The sequence below is a fragment of the Megachile rotundata genome, chromosome 9 (assembly GCF_050947335.1).
Source record: "Megachile rotundata isolate GNS110a chromosome 9, iyMegRotu1, whole genome shotgun sequence".
NCBI lineage: Eukaryota > Metazoa > Arthropoda > Insecta > Hymenoptera > Megachilidae > Megachile > Megachile rotundata.
This window is the reverse complement of record NC_134991.1, coordinates 2,078,045-2,084,044: the sequence shown is the minus strand read 5'-3', so window position 1 is coordinate 2,084,044 and position 6,000 is coordinate 2,078,045.

The following is a 6,000-nucleotide window of genomic DNA, read 5'->3' as shown; positions in this document are numbered from 1 at the left end:
TCGACCTTTGGGATTTCGGCCTTTGGAATTTCGACCTTTGGGATTTCGGCCTTTGGGATTTCGGCCTTTGGGATTTTGGCCTTTGGGATTTTGGCCCTTGGGATTTCGGCCTTTGGAATTTCGGCATTTGGGACTTCGGCCTTTGTTTTTTCTGCCTTGGGGATTTCGGCCTTTGGGTTTTCAGCACTTGGGATTTTGACCTTTGGGGTTTCAGCCTCTTGGGAATTCATCCTTTGGGATTTCGGCCTTGGGAATTCGGCCCTCGGTTTTTCGGCGATTGGGATTTCGGCCTTTGGAATTTCGACCTTTGGAATTTCCGTCTTTAGGATATCGGAATTTGGGATTTCGACCTTTGGGATTTCGGCGTTTGGGATTTCGGCCTTAGGGATTTCGGGCTTTGGGATTTCGGCCTTTGGGATTTCGGACTTTGGGATTTCGGCCTTTGGGATTACGGTCCTTGGGATTTCGGCCTTTGAGATTTCGGCCTTTTGGGATTTCGGCCTTTGGGATTTCGGCCTTTGGGATTTCGACCTTTGGGATTTCGGCTATTTGGGAATTCATCCTTTGGGATTTCGGTCTTGAGATTTCGACATTTGGGATTGCGGCCTTTGGAATTTTTACCTTTGGAATTTCAGCCTTTTGGGAATTCATCCCTTGGGATTTCGGCCTTAGGGATTTCGGCCTTTGGGATGTCGGCCTGTGGAATTTCAGCCTTTGGCATTTTGGCCTTTGCGATTTAGGCCTTTGGGATTACGGCCTTTTGGGAATTCATCCCTTGGGATTTCGGCCTTGGGGATGTCGGCCTTTCGGATTTCGGCCTTTGGAATTTCGACCGTTGGGATTTCGGCTTTTTGGGAATTCAGCCTTTGGGATTTCGTCGTTTGGGATTTCGGCCTTTGGCATGTCGGCCTTTGGGATGTCGGCGTTTGGGATTTCGGCATTTGGGATTTCGGGCTTTGGGATTTCGGCCTTCGGGATTTCTGTCTTTGGGATTTCGGCCTTTGGGATTACGGTCCTTGGGATTTCGGCCTTTGAGATTTCGGCCTTTTGGGATTTCGGCCTTTGGGATTTCGACCTTGGGGATTTCGACTATTGAGAATTCATCCCTTGGGATTTCGGCCTTTGGATTTCGACATTTGGGATTTCGGCCTTTGTAATTTCCGCCTTTAGGATATCGGCCTTTGGGATTCCGACCTTTTGAGATTCCCTCATTTGCGAATTCGGCCTTCGGGATTTCGGCCATTAGGATATCGGGCTTTGGGATTTCGGCCTTTTGGGAATTCATCCTTAGGGATTTCGGTATTGGGATTTCGATATTTGGGATTTTGGCCTTTGTAATTTCCGCCTTTGGGATATCGGCCTTTGGGATTTCGACCTTTTGAGATTCCGGTATTTGGGAATTCGGCCTTCGGGATTTCGGCCTTTGGGATTTCGGCCTTTGGGATTTCGGCCTTTGGGATTTCGGCCTTTGGAATTTCGGCCTTTGGGAATTAATCCTTTGGGATTTCGGCCTTTGGGATTTCGGCCCTTTGGGAATTCATCTTTTGGGGTTTCGGCATTGGGATTTCGGTCTTTGGGATTTCGGCCTTAGGTATTTCGGCCTTGGGATTTCGACATTTGGGATTTCGGCCTTTGGGATTTCGGCCTTTAGAATTTCGACCTTTGGGATGTCGGCATTGGGATTTCGACATTTGGGATTTCGGCCTTTGGGATTTCGGCCTTTGGAATTTCCGGCTTTGGGATTTCGGCCTTGGGATTCGACATTTGGGGGTTTCGGCCTTTGGGATTTCGGCCTTAGGGATTTCGGCTTTTGGGATTTCGGCCTTTTGGGAATTCATCCTTTGGGATTTCGGCATTGGGATTTCGGCCTTTGGGATTTCCGCGTTTGGGATTTCAGCCTTTGGAATTTCCGGCTTTGGGATTTCGGCCTTTCAGATTTCGGCATTTGGGATTTCGGCCTTTGGGATTTCGGCCTTTGGGATTTTGGCCCTTGGGATTTCGGCCTTTGGAATTTCGGCATTTGGGATTTCGGCCTTTGGAATTTCGGAATTTGGGATTTCGACCTTTGGGATTTCGGCCCTGGGATTTCGACATTTGCAATTTCGGCCTTTGGGATTTCGACTATTGGGATTACGGCCATTGGGACTTCGGCCTTTGGGATTTCGGCCTTTGAGATTTCGGTCTTTGGGATTTCGGGCTTTTGGGAATTCATCCTTTGGGATTTCGGCATTGTGATTTCGACATTTGGGATTTCGGCCTTTGGGATCTCGGCCTTTGGGATCTCGGCCTTTGGGATTTCCGCATTTAGGATATCGGAATTTGGGATTTCGACCTTTGGGATTACGGCCTTTGGGATTTCGGCCTTTTGGGAATTCATCCTTTGGGATTTCGGCATTGTGATTTCGACATTTGGGATTTCGGCCTTTGGGATTTCGGCCTTTTGGGAATTCATCAATTGGTATTTTGGCCTTGGAATTTCGACATTTGCGATTTCGGCCTTTGGAAGTTCGGCCTTTTGGGAATTCATCCTTTGGGATTTCGGCATTGGGATATCGGCCTTTGGGATTTTGTTCATTGGGATTTCGGCCTTTGGGATTTCGGCCTTTGGGATTTCGGCTTTTGGGAGTTCGGCCTTTGGGATTTCGGCGTTTGGGATGTCGGCCTTTGGAATTTCCGCCTTTAGGATATCGGCCCTAGGGATTTCGGCCTTTGGGATTTCGGCCTTTGGGATTTCGACCTTTGGGATTACGGCCTATTGAGAATTCATCCCTTGGGATTTCGGCCTTTGGATTTCGACATTTGGAATTTCGGCCTTTGTAATTTCCGCCTTTAGGATATCGGCCTTTGCGATTCCGACCTTTTGAGATTCCCTCATTTGTGGAATTCGGCCTTCGGGATTTCGGCCATTAGGATATCGGGCTTTGGGATTTCGGCCTTTTGGGAATTCATCCTTTGGGATTTCGGCATTGGGATACCGGCCTTTGGGATTTCGGCCATTGGGATTTCGGCCATTGGGATTTCGGCCATTGGGATTTCGGCCATTGGGATTTCGGCCTTTGGGATATCGGCTTTTGGGAGTTCGGCCTTTGGGATTACGGCCTATTGAGAATTCATCCCTTGGGATTTCGGCCTTTGGATTTCGACATTTGGAATTTCGGCCTTTGTAATTTCCGCCTTTAGGATATCGGCCCTAGGGATTTCGGCCTTTGGGATTTCGGCCTTTGGTATTTCGACCTTTGGGATTTCGACCTTTGGGATTTCGACCTTTGGGATTTCGACCTTTGGGATTTCGGCCTTTGGGATTTCCGCCTTTAGGATACCGGAATTTGGGATTTCGACCTTTGGGATCTCGGCCTTTGGGATTTCGGCCTTTGGGATTTCCGCCTTTAGGATATCGGAATTTGGGATTTCGACCTTTGGGATTTCGGCATTTTGGGAATTCATCCTTTGGGGTTTCGGCATTGGGATTTCGATATTTGGGATTTCGGCCTTTGGAATTTCGACCTTTGGGATTTCGGTCTTTGGAATTTCGACCTTTGGGATTTCGGCTATTTGGGAATTCATCCTTTGGGATTTCGGTCTTGAGATTTCGACATTTGGGATTGCGGCCTTTGGGATTTTTACTCTTTGGAGTTTCAGCCTTTTGGGAATTCATCCCTTGGGATTTCGGCCTTGGGGATTTCGGCCTTTGGGATGTCGGCCTTTGGAATTTCAGCCTTTGGGATTTTGGCCTTTGCGATTTAGGCCTTTGGGATTTCGGACTTTTGGGAATTCATCCCTTGGGATTTCGGCCTTGGGGATTTCGGCCTTTGAGATTTCGGCCTTTGGGACTTCGGCCTTTGGGATTTCGGCCTATGGGATTTCGACCTTTGGGATTTCGGCCCTTTGGGAATTCATCAATTCGTATTTTGGCCTTGGGATTTCGACATTTGCGATTTCGGCCTTCGGAATTTCGGCCTTTTGGGAATTGAACCTTTGGGATTTCGGCATTGGGATTTCGGCCTTTGGGATTTCGGCCTTTGGGATTTCGGCTTTTGGGATTTCGGCCTTTGGGATTTCGGCCTTTGGGATTTCGGCGTTTGGGATGTCGGCCTTTGGAATTTCCGCCTTTAGGATATCGGCCCTAGGGATTTCGGCCTTTGGGATTTCGGCCTTTGGTATTTCGACCTTTGGGATTTCGACCTTTGGGATTTCGACCTTTGGGATTTCGACCTTTGGGATTTCGGCCTTTGGGATTTCCGCCTTTAGGATACCGGAATTTGGGATTTCGACCTTTGGGATTTCGGCCTTTGGGATTTCGGCCTTTTGGGAATTCATCCTTTGGGGTTTCGGCATTGGGATTTCGGCCTTTGGGATTTCGGCCTTAGGTATTTCGGCCTTGGGATTTCGACATTTGGGATTTCGGCCTTTGGGATTTCGGCCTTTGGAATTTCGACCTTTGGGATTTCGGCATTGGGATTTCGACATTTGGGATTTCGGCCTTTGGGATTTCGGCCTTTGGGATTTCGGCCTTAGGTATTTCGGCCTTGGGATTTCGACATTTGGGATTTCGGCCTTTGGGATTTCGGCCTTTGGAATTTCGACCTTTGGGATTTCGGCATTGGGATTTCGACATTTGGGATTTCGGCCTTTGGGATCTCGGCCTTTGGGATTTCGGCCTTTGGGATTTCCGCCTTTAGGATATCGGAATTTGGGATTTCGACCTTTGGGATTTCGGCCTTTTGGGAATTCATCCTTTGGGGTTTCGGCATTGGGATTTCGAAATTTGGGATTTCGGCCTTTGGGATTTCGGCCTTTGGAATTTCGACCTTTGGGATTTCGGCCTTTGGAATTTCGACCTTTGGGGTTTCGGCGTTTGGAATTTCGACCTTTGGGATTTCGGCTATTTGGGAATTTATCCTTTGGGATTTCGGCATTGGGATTTCGACATTTGGGATTTCGGCCTTTGTGATTTCGGCCTTTGGGATTCCGGCCTTTGGGATTTCGGCCTTTGGAATTTCCGGCTTTGGTATTTCGGCCTTGGGATTTCGACATTTGGGATTTCGGCCTTTGGGATCTCGGCCTTTGGGACTTCGGCCTTTGGGACTTCGGCCTTTGGGATTTCGGCCTTTGGAATTTCGACCTTTGGGATTTCGGCTATTTGGGAATTCATCCTTTGGGATTTCGGTCTTGAGATTTCGACATTTGGAATTTCCGGCTTTGGGATTTCGGCCTTGGGATTTCGACATTTGGGATTTCGGCCTTTGGGATCACGGCCTTTGGGATTTCGGCCTTTGGGATTTCCGCCTTTAGGATATCGGAATTTGGGATTTCGAGCTTTGGGATTTTGGCCTTTGGGATTTCGGCCTATGGGATTTCGGCCTTTGGAATTTCCGGCTTTGGGATTTCGGCCTTGGGATTTCGACATTTGGGATTTCGGCCTTTGGGATCTCGGCCTTTGGGATTTCGGCCTTTGGGATTTCCGCCATTAGGATATCGGATTTTGCGATTTCGACCTTTTGGATTTCGGCCTTTGGGATTTCGACCTTTTGGATTTCGGCCTTTGGGACTTCGGCCTTTTGGGAATTCATCCTTTGGGGGTTCGGCATTGGGATTTCGAAATTTGGGATTTCGGCCTGTGGGATATCGGCCTTTGGAATTTCGACCTTTGGGATTTCGGCATTGGGATTTCGACATTTGGGATTTCGGCCTTTGGGATTCCGGCCTTTGGGATTTCGGCCTTTGGGATTTCGGCCTTTGGAATTTCCGGCTTTGGGATTTCGGCCTTTGGGATTTCGGCCTTTGGGATTTCGGCCTTTGGGATTTTGGTCCTTGGGATTTCGGCCTTTGGAATTTCGGCATTTGGGATCTCGGCCTTTGGGATTTCGGCCTTTGGGATTTCCGCCTTTAGGATATCGGAATTTGGGATTTCGACCTTTGGGATTTCGGCCTTTTGGGAATTCATCCTTTGGGGTTTCGGCATTGGGATTTCGGCCTTTGGGATTTCGGCCTTAGGTATTT